General features: G+C 48.1%; 1 protein-coding gene and 1 long non-coding RNA gene across 8 annotated transcripts in view; one reads left to right on the top strand and one right to left on the bottom strand.

The window, feature by feature from the left end:
- The window catches only part of BMERB1 (bMERB domain containing 1), a 112,665-nt gene that overhangs the window by 71,156 nt on the left and 21,752 nt on the right, over positions 1–19,757 (top strand). The gene's annotated exons all lie outside the window — the stretch shown is intronic.
- The window catches only part of LOC118550428 (uncharacterized), a 31,063-nt gene continuing 17,540 nt past the window's right edge, over positions 6,235–19,757 (bottom strand). For 4 of the 7 annotated variants that reach the window (XR_013448889.1, XR_013448890.1, XR_013448887.1 and 1 more), the window contains 2 exons: positions 16,519–16,686; positions 12,261–13,854 (listed from right to left, as the gene is read on the bottom strand). This is a non-coding gene — a long non-coding RNA (uncharacterized LOC118550428). Of the gene's footprint in view, positions 8,119–12,260; positions 13,855–16,518; positions 16,687–19,757 lie in introns of those variants that run through there. The other 3 variants (XR_013448888.1, XR_013448892.1, XR_013448891.1) reach the window with 3 other exon arrangements.

The following is a 19,757-nucleotide window of genomic DNA, read 5'->3' as shown; positions in this document are numbered from 1 at the left end:
AACCATTTTCTTTGGGGCGCCTGGGTGGCTCAGTCGTTAAGCGTCTGCCTTTGGCTCAGGTCATGGTCCCAGGGTCCTGGAATCGAGCCCCGCATTGGGCTCCCTGCTTGGCGGGAAGCCTGCTTCTCCCTCTCCCACTCCCCCTGCTTCTGTTCCCTCTCTCGCTATCTCTCTCTGTCAAATAAATAAATAAAATCTTAAAAAAGAAAGAAAGAAAGAAAGAAAAGCTTAAAAAAAAAAAAGAAACCATTTTCTTTGCTCATCCATGAGAAACAGCTCCTTACCTGTTAATGTTTTATCAAGAGATGGTAGCAATTCAGTCCCATCTTTAGGTTCCACTTCTCATTCCGGTTCTCTTGTTATTCCCACCACATCTACACCAACTTCCTCCACCGAAGTCTTGAAACTTCGATTTGTAAAAAATGCAGTATCTTCGAAGCGTAATAAAGCGAAGCACAGTAAAACGAGGTGTGCCTGTACATGCAAATTAAGTCTTTCTTCCTCCGTTCTATCTTTAATCCCAATTCATAAAAATGACCTATGTTAATAGTAACGGTTTTTATTAATTCTGACAGCTAGTTTTACAACTGTTCTTCTATTACTTAATATATAACCTTTAGTTGGGGCGCCTGGGTGGCCCAGTCAGTCGGTTAAGCGTCTGCCTTTGGCTCAGGTCATGATCTCAGAGTCCTGGGATGGAGCCCAATATCGGGTTCCCTGCTCAGCGGAGAGCCTGCTTCTGCCCCTCCCCCTGGCTCCCGCTTTCTCTCTCAAATAAATAAATAAAATCTTAAAAAAAAAAAAAAGATTCTGTCCCTCCCTCTTCCAACTCCCCACTCTCGCGTGCGCTCTCTCTCTTTAAAAAAAAATGAAAGAAGACAGAGAACAGGAGTTCTGCTGTAAAGTACTGAAAAGCTCCCTTCAGCCTGAGGGTGCTTAAGAGGGAGCAAAGGTTTTTTTTTTTTTTTTTTTTTTTTTTTGCTGCTACAGGAACAATGGCTGTCACTTTGCATTTACTGACCTTTGCATCTGGTGTGTGCACATTCGGCATCCCCAGCATCTGGCCCATGCCTGGCACGCAGTGAGTGAGCAATGACAAGAACAGCTAGCGTGTAAGCTCCAGCCCTGGGCCAAGCAGGGCACTAAACTCTTGACTCATTGAATTTCCCCATCATGCCCACTTAGGGACAAATCTCAACCGTAGATAGATCCTTGAAAACAGCTAGGCTCACCACTGTGCCGCCAATGCATCAGTAGATACTGGAATCGATCAAGTTATTCAAAGGATACAGAAGGAGGTCAGTGTAGTCAAGACATAAGAGGGGCTCAGTGCCATTCTCCAGGGGAGGGGCCGGCTTCCAGGCCCCCCGGGGTTGGGGGGACTTGCTAGGAGCCTGCAGACAATAGTGGATTCTACTGACAGCCCCCCCAGGCCCAGCCTGGTACAGTATGCAACCTTGCCCGGAGGTGCACCCACCTTGTCAATCTCAGCAGGGCACGATGGACCCAGGGTGGACAGGATAGAGATCACTGCCCACTCAGATGCGAACAAATGCCTCATCCATCATCCTCAGCCTCCCAGGCTAGCAGACCACGTGTGGGCTGTTCTTGAATTCAGTTTCCTGGCTATTTCTCAGAGCCAGACCCTTACACAGCTATATGGCTCCTATTCTTGCATCCCTATTAGAGAAGAGAAAATTGGAGGTTAAAAAATTTGCCCACGGTTGCATTAGCTAATCAGAAGCCAAGCTAGGATGCGGTGATCCCAGAGTATTGATTCAGTGAGTGAATGAGGGAAGGGAGGAAGGAAATTCTTTAGAGTATACACCACGAGGGTAGGAATCTTATTCATCTTCCTCACTGTTCTATCTTCCCAGCATCTTGAATAGGGCTTGGCACTTATTAGGGCAATTAATATTTGTGGAATGTGCATATTCCATCCTTACCCAACAACTTCCCTACACACACACACACACACACACACACACACACACACACACACGAGGGCCCCTGGCACAGGGTAAGAGGGAAATAGAATTTCAGACCACACGAAGCATTTGCAGGCTCAGGCGGGGAAGCTCTGAGTGACAAGAACGTGACAGCCATTGACTGGAACTGTCCCAGTGATTGTAGCTGTAATAACCAGGATGAGATTGGTTTTGTCACACCTGCTCCTAAGTAATCAAGTTAATACCCATCAGCTCCTGTGGAGACTATGTGAGTCAGACCACATTTCAGGGTTGCGGGTGTCTTCTCACTCTTACGTCTCCTGTTGTATTGACTCTTTTAAAGAATGGGTCCAATGGCTGCTGACCCCAACACCCCCAACGTTTAGCATTTTTCTTTCATGGACTTCCATGTTCTTGCCTTGCTGGTTCAACCTCTCCTCTTGCCAGGATGGTGAGGAAGTAGAAGAGGGAGATTTACCCAGTCCCTGGGGAACTAGCATGGGTTCATGAGAATTGGGCTCAGGGGTCATCCTGGCTCTCCGTCGTCCTCAGTGTATGAGCCTGGGCACATGACAGAGCACAGAAGAACTGCTGTTTACTCTTTATTCCCTCTCTTCTTTGCCCAGCACTTCTAGAATGCAAGGACAAACTCCTGGTTGGACACCCGCAATCCCACAGTCTCACAATCCCACATTGGGTTTGTCTTGTTCTGTCATCTTGAATGAAGTGTGGTAGAAATGGAAAGAATTTTACTGAGGGAGGCTCAGTGAACAGGACTCAGTCAGGACTTTTCTGTACTCTTTCTCTCGAGAGAAGCGATTTATTTGGAACCTAAAATGATGAGCTCTAACTTAGGTGGCCAGGTTTGCAAGTCTACCTGCCAGGAATTCGAGGTAGTGCCCTGTAGGGGTTCTCAGGGAGCACAGCACTCAACATTTACTGAGCCCTTCCTGCGGGCGGGTCCTGGGCACACGTTATCACGCCATCTGTGAAAAGTGCCTACTAATGAAAGGATGAATCAGGGCAACCCCCTGTTCGCCTTGCCTAAGGCCCACAAGGTCAGGTTCAGGGAAGGGCTATGAGTGACCCTGGCGGGCAAGGCGTTATCTTCTGTGTCTTCCTTAGCTTGTCCTCTGGTTTACAGATGCCACGTGGCAGCTGGAGATCTCGTGAAGTTTGGTGATTTTATGAGCTTCATTTGAATGAGCCAGTAAACCCCTCCGTATCACAAAAACGCCCCTTAATAGGTGCCAAATGTCCGGGAGATAAAGCTTGGAGCCTGCTTTGTTCTCTCCTTGATCCTCTGTGCCCCCCACCTCCCGTCCTTCCGCTGCTGCCCCAGGTCCCGCCACTCCCTCTCGCCTGTCCTACTGAGGCTGTCGCCAAGCTCGGACTCATTTTCTCACCTTTAATTCCAGGCACTGAATCACACCATTAGCTTTTCATAATTCAGCAGCCCGTGCTTGCTTGCCTGGCTCTCCCACATCCTCCCTACAATCCTGGTCCTGCTGTTTATCTGGGCTTCAGATAATTAAGAATCTTCCAGCGCTGAGCAGGGGCAGGGGGTGGTTATCTTCATTTTACACCTGCTTGCGGGATTTTCATAAAAGGGATAGTGTGCTCTGTCTCTCGGCTTGCCCTGGGCAGTGGTGGCTTTTAATCAGGGAGCGTCAGACTCGGAGCGGGGAGGGGAGGCGGGTGTGTGAAGGACGGGTTTCAGGAGCATAGGACTCGCACCCCGCTACTTCCCATCTTAGAGAGGAGGAAGCTGATGCACAGAGAGGTCGAGTAACTTGCCTGGGGTTGCACAGCGTCCATTAAATAGCAGATATTGGTTTATCCCAGGCATTCTGGGTCCAGCGTCCATCCCAACCACGTTATGGGGTCTCTCAACTGGCTTTGAACCCCAGTTTCTCCTTGTTACCAACCGTGTGGCCCTGGAGCAGATTTTTAGCTGTGTTACAGCTTCAGTTTCTCCCTCTGTACAGGGGGGCATCGACACTTCCCTGGCAACAAGACAGCAAGAGATGAAAAGATAGGATGCGTGTGAAAGTAGGTGGCTCTTCCTCCTAAGGAAAAAAGCAAATCCTCCATTTCACTGTTAACGTCGCACTTTGAGGGATCGCAGGGGATTGGGGCTGCTGAGTCATCCCCAGAGAACACCCAGAACTCACTCCTCTCCCCTAGAAGCTGGGGAGCGGCTGTCCGCCAGTAAGACCAGCTCTACCCCGGGGCCTTGACTTTATTATCACCAGTGTTATTTTTAAAAATGTTTTATACACCTGCATTTTTTTTTTTTTTTTTTTTTTTTTTTGGCCTTCAATGAGCTGGCGATTCTCAAGTCCGTTAGTTTTGAAAAGCTTCAAGCCAAGGGCAAAATGAAGCATGTGCATTTATGTCACTTGACACATCTTAGCCACGTTTGGGAGTTCTGCATCACGCCGGTTGCACTCAGGGTTTTAAATAGCATCCCCTAAGAACAGGTCTCAAGGCAGAAGATCTGAAAAGCAATTTGTTTTGGACAAAATGCATGGATTTGAGGAGTTGGGAGAGGGGAAGGGAAGAGGGAGGAGAAGGGAAATGGAGGGACAAGGAGAGAGGATGGAGGACATTGCAGGTTGGACCTCTGAGTGGAAGGACCCTCCTGAATTTCTAAGCATGCCAGGAGGTAGGGATGGGCGTGGGAAACTGGGCTGATCAAACGGAGAAAGATACGTCCCCCCACTCGACAAGCTTCTGCTGTTCCAAGTTGCTTTTTGCAGTCAGAAACACTTCAGGAAAGGAAATTGTTCTGTCTGGGAGCTTGGACTGTCTTACTCTCGAGGACTTCATTCTCTTACCTCTGAGGATCTGAGTCTCCTCTGTGCTGGTGAGCTGGGAGCGAGATCACCATATTAGGCTCTTGTGATGGTGAAGTTTATGTGTCAACTTGACTGGGGCCGTGGGGTCGCCAGACATCTGGGCATACGTTATTCTGGGGGAGTCTATACGGGGGTTTCTGGATGAGATGAAACATTCGGATCAGTGGACGGAGTAAAGCAGATTGCCTTTTCCAGTGTGGGTGGGCCTCATGCAATCCCCTGAAGGCCTGAGTAGAACAGAAAGGCTGAGAAAGAGGGAAATTTGCCTGCTTTACTGAGCTTCTGGGATATTGATCTTTTCCTCCCTGTGGACTTGAACTGAAAAATCAACTCTTCTTGGGGCTTGAGCCTGCCAGCTTTTGGACTGGAGCTATATAGCATCGGCTCTCCTGCTTCTCCAGCTTGCTGACGATAGATCTTGGGGCTTCTCAGCCTCGATAATCATGTGAGCCACTTCCTTATAATTAAATAATCCATCGCTCGATCAATCAATCAATCAGATCTCCTTTTGCTTCTGTTCCATGGGAGAATCCTGACTAATACAGCCCTGTTCATTCTCAGAAACTTCCCCCTGGATGCTTTCTCTGGCTAGCAAAGACCTAGGAAGTTGGAGAACACTGATTAAGATAAAGGGATATTGGCTCTAGCACTTTGTAGAACATTCTGGCATCACCTAGTAAAGATGAGCATGTACTTACTCTACAACCAGTAGTTTCTCCTCTGGGGATACCCTAGGGCTGCTCTGTATAACTGGGTAGGCACGAGCTTCATGTGGCTATTTCAAATTAAAGTCATGGAAATAAAATAAAAATTACAGTTACTACATTTCAAGTGCTCGTTCATCGATTGAGCCTAATGGCTGTCCTACTGGAAAGCATACACATTTTTGTAGAACATTTCCATCATCCCAGCAGTGCCTTAAAGAAACTCGCACAGTAAGTCCCAGGAGGCATATTCCAGAATGTTCTTATCAGCCTTGTTTGTAAGAGCAAAACACTGGAAACAACTCAGGTGTTTGTCAGCAGCAGAAAAGGACAAATCCATGGTGGCCTAGTCATTCTGTGGAATTCTCTATAGCAGTGAAAAATAGATGCCCCCCAGGCATTAACCCAGATGCATCTCAAAAATAAAGACTTTCAGCCATGATGATGTAAAGGTCAAAATGTGTAAAACCAAAAAAGGTACAGGCATTCATATAGAGATAGTAAATTATACAAAGAAAAAGCATTAAGATAAACTCAGCCTAAGGCTCACCTCTGAGGGACTGAGGGAAATTCAAGGGAACAGGGCACAATGAGGCTTCTAAGGGTCGCATACAGGTTATGACTTAGGCAAGATGATGGGGACATAATTGCTTACTATTCCATAGATGGCATGTATGTATCTTATGCACACTTTTGTATATAGTTCACAAACACACACACTTTTTTCCAATTTTTTATTGTGGCAAAATACACATAAACAGAAATTTTACCATCATGACCATTTGTAAGTATACAGTTCAGTGGTATTAAGAATATTTACACTGTTGTGCAACCATTACCACCATCCATCTCCAGAACTTTGCAACTTGCAAAATTGAAATCCTGTGTCCATCAAACAATAACTCAGCGTTCTCTCCCAGCCCCTGGCAACTACTGTTGGCTTTCTATCCCTATGATTTTGACTACTCTAAGTTCCTTATATAAATGGAATCATACAGTGTTTGCCTTTTTGGACACACATGCACCGTTTACTTTTTCTTCCCTTTTTTTTTTAGAGAGAGAGTGCACATGTGTGAGTGGGAGGGGGGAGGGGCAGAAGGAGAGGGAGAGAGCGCTCCACGCCCAGCACAGGGCCCAATGCAGGGCTTGATCTCATGATCCTAGATCACAACCTGAGCCAAAACCAAGAGTCAGAAACTCACCTACTGAGCCACCCAGGTGGCCCCCACGTACACCTTTTTAAAGGAAAAATACTAAGAAAGGGAAGGAAGTTTATGATCTTTGATGCCTTCCATCAATGTCTCAGATATATCAAACCCAATATGTCCAAGTCCAAACTCATGATCCCCGTGCCATCCCCCAGCCCTGTCCTCACCAAACATAGCTCTGCAAATAGCCCAGCATTACCATCTACCCATGGAAATGTCAAATTCTGAAGTTAGACACCATTCTTGACTCCTTCCAATTTGCCACTTCACGTATTCACTCCATCCCCAAATTGAGTCAATTTTATCTCCTAAACTAGTTTTAAAAACTGTCCACTTTCCTCTTTCACCATGGCTGCCACCCAAGTGCGCATTCCCATCTCTGTCTTGGATCTCAAGAGCCTCCCAGCCTTCCACCTTGCTGCCATCCAGGTCAGGGTACCACAGCCAGAAGGAGCCTCTGGAAATGCAAATCAAACCATGGCTCCCAGTTTTAAACACTTTCCAGAATTTGTTACTGTGATCAAGCCTACCTGATACCGCCAGGTCCATTCCTGGCTCTTCTGCCCTCTGTTCTTCATCTTTCCTCCACCTGCAGCCCCCACCCCTGATCTGTACCCCACGGGGCACCTTTCGCCACCACCTCCCACATACACACGCACTCCACACCCTGTCCTGCGACTGGGGCCATTTTCCGTGCTGTTCCCTCTGCCTGGACCCCTCCTCCCGCTACCGTCTTTGCCTGGTTAACTCTCCCTCTCCCTCCAGGGCTCAGATCCAGGGAAGGGAAGCCTTTCCAGGACTTCCCAGTCTGTGTCCAGTGTTATCCCCATAACCACAATCCTTAGAAAGACTTTCCCTCCGCTTAGATCTACATGCATTGGCGTGAGTATGGGCTCGCTACCTTTCTCCTACCAGACACTGGCCTTGGTGAGAATGGAGGCTGAGCTGTTTTCACTCCCAGCAGTGTCAGCAGCCCCCAACACATGCCCAACTCAGAGCAGATGCACGCTGAATACGTACATCATCGATGAGCAAGAGTTCATGTTCCCACTTCTCCGGGCAGTGAGAGCCGCCAGGCCCTCTGAAGCTTAAGACGGTGGATCCAGTTCATAGCATTCCTGCAGAATGACAGTGTGAAGCAGCAGCTTTGCTACGTGTATGAGTTCCCCGTGCTGCTGTAACCAACTCCCACAGAGTTGGGGTCTTCAAATAACACACATTTATGCTCTCATAGTTCTGGAGGCCAGAGGTCTGAAATCGGCTTCACTGGGCTGAAATCAAGCGTCAGCGGGACCACGCTCCTTCCGGAGGCCCCCGGGGAGAATCTTCTTCCTTGCGTTTTCCAGTTTCTAGAGCTGCGTTTCTCGCAGTCCTTGGCTGGTGGCCCCTTCCTCCCCTGTCAAAGCCAGCAGAAGGGAATCTTTAAATCTCTCTCTGCTGATGTCATCCCGTCTCCTTCCCTCTTTTGTGTCCAAATCTGTCTCCCTCTTATAAGGCTACTTGTGAGTACATTTAGAACCCACCCAAGTAACCCAGGAAAATCTCTCCATCTCAAGATCCTTAATGTAATCCCACCCGCAAAGTCCCATATTCCTAGGGTCCAGGGATTAGGCTGTGCGTATCTCTGAGGGACATTATTCAGCCGGCCACAGGAGAGACCAATAGCAATTCGCATCGGGGCTCAGCATGGAGCTGGAGTCCCAGCGTGGCAGCAACGGTGACAGATAGGGCCGTGGCCAGGCTGAGTGGAGAAGGCGCACTCCACGTGGAGAACCCACATTGCTTGATCTTATGCTAAGATCTCATCATTTTTTTGAAATCTCCAAAAGAAACGACATCTTATGAGACAGAGAGAGGGAGGGAGGGCGAGCACCTCGGTAATGCACACACAGCGGCCTGACAATTAAGGGTTTTCTCACTCTCTCTGCGTGTTTCTGGAACAGTGCTGATCTGAATGGCCACAGAGCCTGAGAAGTGCTCATCTGTATCACTTGATGATCTCAACGGAGGGTTCAGCTTTTCCTTGGCGCTCAGTGCGGAATCAGATCACGCTGGACCAGGCCAGTTTCATTTCCACATTGTCTCTTCACATGAGAGCCAGCCCTCCCTTGATATTTCCTGGGCAGGATGCTCACAGAGAAAAGGAAGGACGGAAGGTATGAACGACTTAGCAGGTGTGACTTGGTGTTTCGGGTCCACGAGCTTCGCTGGCCCCCGCCCCCCAGGAAATGTAAATATCCTGATTTACATCTTTCCCTTTATTTAATTGGCTGCTATTTGCTGAATGATCAGATACGTGGATTTTTTTTTTTCCTTCTGGAATTTTGACCCACTCTGGGTCGTTCTGTCCTCGGTCCCCTAAACCCCTGAAAGGGGTTTTGAATTAGATTAAGTCAATCCAAGGCACTCCTAGTTGGGTTCTGCCAGTGGGAAGACAGCCTGTGGGTCCTTATCTTGGACAGCGTGGCCTTCTGATCGAGAGAGAGAACTATACTCACTCCAGGTTAGATTATACCTACGTTTGAACTCTAGCTCTGCCATTTATAGGCTGTGCAGTCTTGGACAAATACCTTAACCTCTCTGAGCCCCAGCTGTCTCACCTGTCAAATGGGGAAGGCTCCAACATTGCAGAGGGTGGTTATGGGGAGGAAAAGAAGTCATTTATAAAAGAGCTCAGGAAATGTTACTTTCCTTTGCTTCCGGAAGAAATCGAGTTTGGAAATGAACAGACACATTTGTAAGAGCAGATGTTGGGCCCGTGCTCTTGGTTATTCATCGTACAGTTATTTATCTTGAATAGGGGGCACGGGAAAAGGGGGGGAGATTGGAAGGTGGACTGAAGGTCTCCTCCATGACAAGGATGTTCAGACTGGAGAGGAGAAGGCTCAGGGGCACTTGAGATGCGTCTCGAGACAGCTGAAGGACTGGCCCATGGAAGAGGGAGTCTGTTTCTTCTATGTGCAACTGGGACCAAACATAGATGCCGCCCGTGAATCAGGTTACCATCTCAGCCTGAGAGAGGCCTTTCCAAACACTTGGAACTATAAAAAGTGGGAGCCTTGGGAGGTGATGAGTTTCCACACCTGGGGATATTTGAGCGTTTATTTATTCCTTCTTTCATGCAGCCGGCATCTACCGTATCATCATGTGTCAGATCTCAGGAACATGGGCATGAACAGTGTAGACAGGAGCTCTGTCTTAATGCAGTCTGAGGGAGGACATAAAAACTGCAGGACTCCTGGGAGGGCGGTATATGGAAACTTCAGATGGGCACAGTGAGTGCCAGGATGCTATGTTCAATTCTTAAGGTTATCATTCTTATTAATTTCTCTAACATCTCCTGAGCACTGCCATGTGCCACACACGATCCTACACTTCTTATATGGATCACCTGATTTCATCTCCATAGCAACCAGATGAGGCCACTACTATCAAGAGCCACATTGAACAGAAGAGGAACTTGGGTTTCATAGAAGTTAAGAGACTTGCCCAAGATCACCCATCTAAGAACCAGCAGGGTTGGGATTCTAGATGCAGTAGGCTGACCCCAGTGCCTGGCTCTACGGTGCTCACCCAGGGCCAATCCTTGCCTTCCAGCCCATCCCCTCTCCTTAGAGAACCAGTCCCAGGGGCTTGGGGGGGGGGGTCTCTGTCTCTCCTTATTCCCCTCCTGCAGGCCAGAGCTGACTGGTCCAGACTGGCTCAGTCTGGGCCAATCAGCGTCTCTCTCCTTGGGCTACAGGGAGATTGGGCCAGTTTGGTGATGGATTTGCAAACCAAAGACAGTGGATGAGCACAGAAAGCCAGTCTTTGGGAAGGAAGGAAGACAGCACAGCTGCCTCAGAGTAGCAAACAAGAGAGACTGTCATCCCTGAAAGCAGAGAATGAACTTGGCCATGACATCCCCATTCCAGTCCCAAAGCAGCTCAGCTGAACTGGACCTTTCCATAAGATGTTGCGTCTTCTTACCCCCTGGGTGTCCACTGTCCAGACCCTTGGAGAAAGGTCTCACATTTGTGTGGCGGTAGCCTGGGGAAACTCAAAATCTGCCGCTGTGATGTTAGTGAATTTCAGGGTTTCCCTGCTCAGCTCTTCTCTGTTCCCAGGCTTGGTTTCCTGCATCCCGGAACCCCATCCATGTGGGTAGGAAACTCGGATGCTTCACCAGTTTCCATAACGACAGAACATAACAAAGCCCTATGCTACTCCCACAGGTCATCCGAGGAGTTGTCAAACTAAACATCCAGAAAGGGCTCGCTCTGAGCTCTTCCCAACAATTTAAAAACCCACAGTTGACATTCCCACCTAACGAGATCCTTTTAGCCATCTTGTACTAAGTGGTTCCTTTTTCTTGGCCCTTCTCCACTCCCAGGGCCCAGGCTCACCCACCTTGCTTGCAGTTCTCTAGCTCAGACCTCTCAGTTCCAAGGAAGACAACTTCCCCTCCCTGTCTTTTTTTTTTTTTTTTTAAGATATATTTATTTATTTGAGAGAGAGTAGGGGGAGAGACAGAGGGAGAGAGAGAATCTCAAGCCGACTCTTTGCTGAGCATGGAGCCCGAGATCATGGACCTGAGCCAAAACCAAGAGTCAGATGCTCAATTGACTAAGCCACCCAGGTGCAACCCCCCTTCCCGGTCGTATGCAGAGCAGCTTCACCTGCTTCCAAGAAGCCATGGTGCCAAAAACCCTTGGGCTCTCAGGAACACCACCCCAGCTGTTTGTCAAGTTATGATTCTGAGCAAAAACTCTTTCTTCCCCAAGATAAATCTGGGTACCAGCTATTAAGGTGCTAACATTTCTCCCCATTTTTTAACCTTTATTAAACTATCTTAAATCAAACGAGCTTGAGGGGATTTCTGTTCCTTCTAGCCCGTGCTGGGAGTTTCAGTTGAAATCTTAGCTCAATCGAGAACCCCATTTCCCAGAATCCCATTCCTTGTCTGTTTCTAGGTTAAAGGTGGGAGATCTGAGCGGCAGACAGGAAGTACAATGTTGACTCACTGAGGTCCACCATGTTTGGATGAGGAGGTAATCAGATAGAGAAGGCCATGGAGGTTCCATCTCATGCTCACTCTCCCCAACTTCCCATCCAGCTTGTCATCCCCAATGCTGGCCCTGCTGACCAACAGCAGTCCTCCATCATCTAGACGCTTGGCAGACAAGACAACAGCCTCCCAAAGACCCCTCCCCCCACTTTCCCTCTACAGCCCCACCTCGCCAGCTAGATGTGCCTGACTTCTCAGATGGGCTGGCTGGTGACCCCTCTGGTCTTCCACAACCCCTCCCAGACCCTCGCATCCCCAGCTCCTCCCACAACTGTGAAAGGTCTAATTCCTACCGTGCATCCCTTGCCCCATAATTCATGGTGGTTCTGCTTCCCTGATGGAGCCCTGACTGATACACATCCAGAACCTTTCCAGAAGAAGCAGCCAGAGGCTGGAGGCAGTGAATCACACGGGAATCACCCGGAGAGCTTTAGAGAAAATGCCGATGCCTGGGATTTATCCTAGAGTCTGATTTATTTGACCCAGGATGTGGTGCAGCCATTACAAGTTTTAAAAGCAGTTGGGGTGGCCCCCCCGCCCCCCATCTCTACCCTCTACTTCCCACTGCACAGACGTCCCTTCACCTCTTCCCTAGGGGAAAGTATAACGCTGGTGGTCGTCGGTTGCTTTACAGATGACTCATCTTTCTTTTCGTAATTTTTTTCTTGATGAAAATTGGTCTCAACCTGAAAGTGTAAAATCTGCCCAACATTAGCATGGCTCCTGGCATGGCAATAGGTAGCTCACTCTCCAGTTGCTTCGAATCCTGATAGGAATCAGAATGAAATGTATGTTTGTGGTCTCCTGTGGCGCATGAAAATCCCAAAGCCATCTGTTGTCTTCATCATCGTGTCCTTATCAAAATACACTGATTAAGCCTTTAATTGAAACTGGTGCTGTATTTATCGAGAAACTCACAACGATTAGCTTTCTAAAAGCTTATCACCGAAAGCCAAATTTATAATCATTCAGCGACGATCACTTTCAGTTTGCTCCATGGCCCACCTGTGTTTGACCTCTAATAACCAACACACAGTCTCCCTTTTTGGTTTTTATTTTTTAAGGAGATCAGGTGAGCAAGCCGAGAGTTGGCAGATAGGGAATTTCTGAGCTTCTTTGCTGAACCGCAGAGGGATTTGGGAGATCAGGATGTAATATGAAGGTGGATTCTGGAGCCAGATGGTGCAGAAATTCACTCCCAGCCTTACCACGGACTAACTGCGCAAACTTTAAGCCTCGAGTCCCTGATCTGTAAAACCGGTACAAATATAATTCACACCTGTTGGAATGAGGAATAAATGAGTGAATGCGTGAAAAGAACTTCGTATAGAGCCCAGCCCCTGTAAGCACTTCCTATGTATTAGTCTTGAGAATGCTTACCCACGTCTTTCTGTGATTCCATGAGGGAGTCGTGGACCTCGAGTTTGGCCCAAGACAAAAATTGTCCAGTTATAAAATCAGATCTGAATTTCACTTTGAAAGCAACACTTCAGAAAATGCCTGAATAAGCTAACATTTTGGCTTCACAAGAGGTTTCCCGAGATGGAGTTTGGTGAGCTGGACCAGGTTATGAAAAGGGACCTCTGCACCCTCCTGCCCCCCGGGACAGGGTGATTATCCACTGTTGTTTCTTGTCTCCAGGTGCTTGTGCTGCCCCTTAGACCAGCTAGGACTGGCTTTTCGGGTTCTGGGGGAAAATTCAACCAGCTGCTAGAACAATTTAGAGTAGATGAGTCTCAGACTGTGATGCGCTCTGATTAAATTCAGGGAGACTTGCCCAGGGCATCCTTAACTGCCTGGAGGAGTCAGCCCTCTGGCCATCTGTCGTCTGCCATCCTTCCGTCTGGTTCTCCCTTTGGTCACATTGAGCCATCTTGAGAAACTTCGAGAGGTCCTTTCCTCTTGCTGCGCTAGCACAGTTAACGAGAAACATGGCGTGGTCGGGGGTTCGGCGTTGGGGCTGAGCCAGCCACCAGGCTTAGAGATGGGACCTGGGTTGAGATCTCGGCTGTGTGACCTCTGGTGATTCAGTCGGTCCAGTTTTTCCCAAAGTGGGCAGCACTCTGGGATGATTTTAGGTGGTAGCTGGGGAAACATTTTTTTTTTTTTTTTTTAAGATTTTATTTATTTGCGAGAGAGACAATGAGAGACAGAGAGCATGAGAGGGAGGAGGGTCAGAGGGAGAAGCAGACTCCCTGCTGAGCAGGGAGCCTGATGTGGGACTCGATCCCGGGACTCCAGGATCATGTCCTGAGCCGAAGGCAGTCGCTTAACCAACTGAGCCACCCAGGCACCCTGGGGAAACATTTGTTGAGAATTTATTTCTATGTCTCAGGGGAAAATATTGGTTCTCCATATAAAAGTGTCCGAAGTTTTATATTAAGATGTTTTCGTATGCAAAGAAAAATATTCAATTAAGTAATAGCGGAGCAGATACTGTCAAGGTGTTTCGCAAATGACCGATGTTTAGGAAACACTGACTTAGCCACACCGAGCCTTCTTTCCTGCAAGGGGCATATGAATACTGCCTCTGCTGGGGGATGTGAAGGAGTCAGCAACAGCTAGAGGAAGCATAATGGGGTGATCCAAGGTCAAGAGCTTTATTTGTGTAAGGGCTGGTATCCCAGCTGAGCAGCTCACCAGCTGTGTGATCTTGGGCAAATTGCTTACCTTCTCTGTAACTCTTTGGTTTAGTGTTTGACGTTTTTGACCAAATATGCGTTCTTTTTCCATACCAATTCTCTGATTCTCTGACCCCAATGGAATATCCAACCATTTTTTTTTTAAACAGCTTTTTTTTTTTTTTTTAAGATTTTATTTATTTTGCGAGAGAGAGAATGAGAGACAGAGAGCATGAGAGGGGGAGGGTCAGAGGGAGAAGCAGGCTCCCCGCCGAGCAGGGAGCCCGATGCGGGACTCGATCCAGGGACTCCAGGATCATGACCTGAGCTGAAGGCAGTCGCTTAACCAACTGAGCCACCCAGGCGCCCGAATATCCAACCACTTAATTCAATTTTGACACTACCGACCTGGAGTTAGGGTCGGATCCCACAAGTTAAAGGGCCCATTCCCACAAGACTGTCCTCACTTCAGATGTCCGTCACAAGTCCCTAGGGTACCTACACTTCTGTCCAGCCAACTACAAATTCGGGGTTCCCAAGCCCCTCCCCCCAGACAGGATAATTCGCTAGATTGGCTAGAAAATTTAGGAAAGCATTTTTGCTTGTGTTGGCTGGTTTATTTTGAAGGCTACAACTCAGGAAGCGCCAAATGGAAGAGAGGCGTAGGACACAAGATAGGGATGGTGGGGTGACGCGGAGCTTCCATACCCTTTGTGGGCACACTAGCCTTCCCAGCCCATGTGTGTCCACCAAGCCAGAAACTCCTTGAATCTCATCGTTCAAGCGTTTTTATAACTCAGTCTGCATTCCCTCTCTCTCTTCAGAGTGGGGGAGGAGGGTGGGTGTTGGAGGGGAGGTTGGGGCTGAAAGTTCCCACCTTCTAATCACATGTTTGGTCTTTCTGGCAGACCAGCCCCTACATGAAGCTATCACAGGGTTCCACTCTGATCACCTCCTTGGCATGAACTCAGGTGTTTGTGCCTGAGGGGATCATTATGAATAACAAAAGACACTCCTTTCCCCCAGGACATTCCACCAAGGGTTTTAGGAGCTCTCTGCCAGTAACCAGGGACAAAGACCAAATATATAATAGTTCCACGGGGATACTTCCAAGACCCCCAGGTGGATGCCTGAAACCACAGATACTACCAAACTCTACGTATATACTATGTTTTTTTTCTTAGACAAACATACCTATGAGAAAGTTTCATTTATAAATTAGGTGCAGTAAGAGTTTAACAGTAGCTAGTAATAAAATAGAACAATTGTAACAATACAATGTATAAAAGATATGTGAATGTGGCCTCTCTTTCAAAATATCTCATTGTCCTGTTTCTTCTTGGGGTGATGGGAGATGATAAAATGCCTAGGTAATGAGACGGAGTGAGGTTAATGACGTAGGCGTTGGGACATAGCTTTAGGCTAGCACGGACTTGGCCATACGTTAGAAGTGCCCATGAATCGTTTCCTAAATGGTCTGAGAGTGAGCTTTATCATCTTACTAGTTCCCAAACTAATGAGTTAAATACATTTTTGACCAGTGTTCATTCTATTTGTACGCATCACGTTTTTAAATTTTGAAACTTTGCTTCCGCCTGATCATCATAGTGTCAGGTCCCAGAGAGGTCCCCGTGGCCGTGATTTAGTTCCGGGAGCATCCCCAGAGCCCATTCTGTGTGCAAGGCACTATGCTGCGCACCACAGGGAAGATGAGAAATGGGTAGGACTGGTCCCTAGAGCCAAGGATTTCATAATTACTTATGGGGAGATAGGAAATAGACAAATTAAATTTTCCACTGTGAGGAAGAGAAAAGCAACCTCTGGAAGCCAGGAGCTGACCTGGTACTTAGACCTAGGTCCAAGCATTCTCCTGTTGGACATAAACACTCCTGCAGATCGCCAACATCAGTCAAGGCCATCTGAGACCGTGGTAGATCAAGACAAAAATAAGACAAATTCACGGGCGTATCTGGAAGCGAGTAAGACATGAACATCATGCAAAGCACACAAATGACCAGACAGCTGGGTGTCCTGGCTCATCTGAGGGACTGCTGCTTCCTTACCTATCCCAGCTTCAGCTTGCTCTGTTCTTCCTGCTTTATAGGTAAGAATTATTAAGATAACTTACCAGAGGGGGCACCGGGGTGGCTCAGTCGGTTAAGCGTCTGCCTTCGGCTCGGGTCATGATCCCAGGGTCCTGGGATGGAGCCCCCACATCGGGCTCCTTGCTCTTTGGGGAGCCTGTTTCTTGCTCTCCCTCTGCCGTTCCCCCTGCCTGTTTTCTCCTGCTCACTCTCTGTCAAGTAAATAAACAAATTCTTAAAAAGAAAAATAACTTATCAGAGGATCATCAGCCCCACTTCCTGACAATATCCAATCCAGAGTAAAAACGCCCCCCAAGGCAGCTAAAGGAAGCCCCAGTGTTATAATCAGTCCTTTCTAACACCTTCTTAGTGACATCTTTCTGTCCAGAAAGGAATTAAAGGGCAAGCTAGCCAGCTACCAATCCACAGAAGGTGCTACGGACTCATTAAAGTGACATAAGATGGAGAAAATTGTCCCCTTCAGGACTTCCCTCAGAGGGAGGATTCATGTAGGTGGCAGGAGCCCCTTGGGGGAGAAGCTCGTTTCTGTTTGGGTTCTTGGCTGCAAGCAACAGAAATCGACTCGACTGGACTCAAGCAAGTCTCAAACAGGATTGACTGCAAGGCTGACAGTGAGGTGGACTGGGGTGGAGTGGGGTGGAGGGCTCACAGAACTGAAGAGGGGGCTTCAGGAAATGAGTAGGCATTAAGAGGGCTCCAGGGGCTGGCCACGGGACCGATCGGGCCAGGATACCCTGGCTCCACCATTTAACTAGCTGTGTGATTTTGATTGAGCCACTTACCTCTCTGAGCCTCAGGATCTTCAGCTATGAGAGTGATGATCACATAAGAATCCACTTCTCGGGGCACCTGGGTGGCTCAGTTGGTTAAGCGACTGCCTTCGGCTCAAGTCATGATCCTGGAGTCCCAGGATCGAGTCCCACATCGGGCTCCCTGCTCAGCAGGGAGTCTGCTTCTCCCTCTGACCCTCCACCCTCTCATGTGCTCTCTCTCTCTCTCATTCTCACTCTCTCAAATGAATAAATAAAATCTTTAAAAAAAAAAGAATCCACTTCTCAGGGTTGTTATAACCCTATGTCTCCATTGGGATAATCTGTGCAGAGTACTTAATGCCTGGCATGTGCTGAATTCTGAATAAATTGTAGTTAAAATCATCATCATCATCACCACTGGTAATCTTTTCCCTACTCAGTGCTCAGCTTCTCTTTCTAAATAAATGTTGAATAAATATTTAAAGAATGTTGAAGAGGCACCCCCCCCCCCAAATTTGCCCACCTGCTGATTCTAACCATTGATGCTAAATTTGCAGGAATCTTGCCAGCTCATTGTTGAACTGTTGGAAGCTCAAAGTCTGCCATGGTGGGAGTATTTACACCATGGAAATTGGCAAATGATACAAACCAAAGCGTCTACCTCCTCCCCTACTCCTAGCCAGCTGTTAAATATTTGCTAGCAGCCCCCGCTAATTATAACCCTTCTCTGCCCAGCTCTGGGGCATCCAGCAGAGGACACTTGCTGTTTCTTTGTGATTCGGCCAAGCCCTAAGGTTCTGCTTCCCTAGTAGGAGGCCACTAATCACTGGTGCTGAAAAAACATGAGGCTGATTTAAATGTTAATATACTTCTCATCAAAAGCAGATCTGCTGCTGATAGTGCAGTGAGTCTAACAGGAACTTCAGGTGGTGATTGCGGAGAGCTCATACTCCAGAAGGAGGCTTGGTGTTTTGGTAGGTCTAAAGCTAAGCCAGAGTGTTGACCGTGCAGCCCAGTGCATAGACTACCAAAGATGGGTGGGGAGAGCCGTGAGGGAGCCCTTTCTGGATTAGGGGCTTGCAAATTGTTTCTAAGATTTTTTTTTTTCTTCCATCCTTAGATGCTCAGTAAGGAATGACAGCTTTAGAATTCTTTTTTTTTTTTTTTTTAAGATTTTATTTATTTGAGGGAAAGGAAGAAGCAGACTCCCTCCTGAGCGGGGAGCCCGACACGGGACTCAATCCAAGGACCCTGAGATTCATGACCTGAGCCCAAGGCAGATGCTTAACCAACTGAGTCACCCAGTTGCTCCTGGAATTCCTGTACAGGGGGGCTTCAGGCCAGCAGTGGGGTCACAAGGAGGGAGCTGGGGATTGATCTGAAATCTGCATCTACCACAGCATGACCACTGTCTTTACCAACACTGGGTGGGACCAAGCAACAAAAATAGCATGGCTTTCTACCAAGTTTTTTACTTACGCTTTACACAAAATTGGGGGCAATTCCTATTGTCCATCTAGAAAACATTAAAATATCAAGGTGGCTTTGCCAGCTAACGGAAATCATGGAATGGAACTGAAGCCATCCCCCAGGAAAGCCCACATCTTGGAGCTGCCCCTTGTTGAAAGCATCTCAAGAGGCTCCTGTCAGCAGCGATGGGGCAAAGGGTATGGCGGGAGGCGGTTCCTGGGGCAGAATGGGACAAGCTGGCGTGTCAAGTGTGTTGTAGTGGCCATCGTTAGGGCTCTGGAGTCAGACTGCCTCCTTTCAAATCTTGCCTTCATCCTTTGTGATCTTGGACGATTTACTTAACCTCTCTGAGCCTTCTATAAAGTTAAGAATGATAATACCTACCCTATAGATTCAATGAGATCGTGCCGGGCCCAGGTCCCGACCCGGGTACGTGCTCAGGTGAAAGCTAGCTGCTGTTAGTACTGGATCAGCGTGAGGGATGGCCACGGCAGTGGGGAAGGTAGGTTTGGGAGGGGAGCTGATGCACTGGTGGGAGCTCAGCAGGTAGCGGAGAACAGACCTTGCAGGAGGGCCCCAGCGCCGCCACCGAGGGGGCTCAAGAATAGAAACTGTATTGACAGCAGAATGCAAAGCAGGATCCCTTGAAATGTTTAATTGGATTTCTCTGGGGGTGACTCACTGCCTTTGATAAATGCTGTTGCCCTCATGAGGTCTCTATCATGGGATTTGAAAATTTTCCACCTTGCACTTGCCGTCTTGAGGTCTTGTTTTAATAAAACTCTAGGACTGTGTGTATTCTGTGCCTGCACCCCCCCACCCCCGCCCCGTCCTGCTTTTCTTGATCACAGGCTGTGATGTGTCAGGCATCACCGAGGGAGGAGGCCAAGTGCCTTAAAGGGTGCACATGGGCTATTTAGGGAGAAACACAAGCGCCTAGGTGACTAGGGGAGGGGGGGAGAGATGGACGGTGGTAGGACACTGGGTCTTGGCAGCGTGAATGAAGAGCACCTGATCAGCGTGGGAGCATCAGGAAGGCC

This window comes from Halichoerus grypus, chromosome 6, assembly GCF_964656455.1.
Source record: "Halichoerus grypus chromosome 6, mHalGry1.hap1.1, whole genome shotgun sequence".
In the NCBI taxonomy this organism is placed as follows: Eukaryota; Metazoa; Chordata; class Mammalia; order Carnivora; family Phocidae; genus Halichoerus; species Halichoerus grypus.
This window is presented reverse-complemented; position numbering and strand designations above follow the sequence as displayed.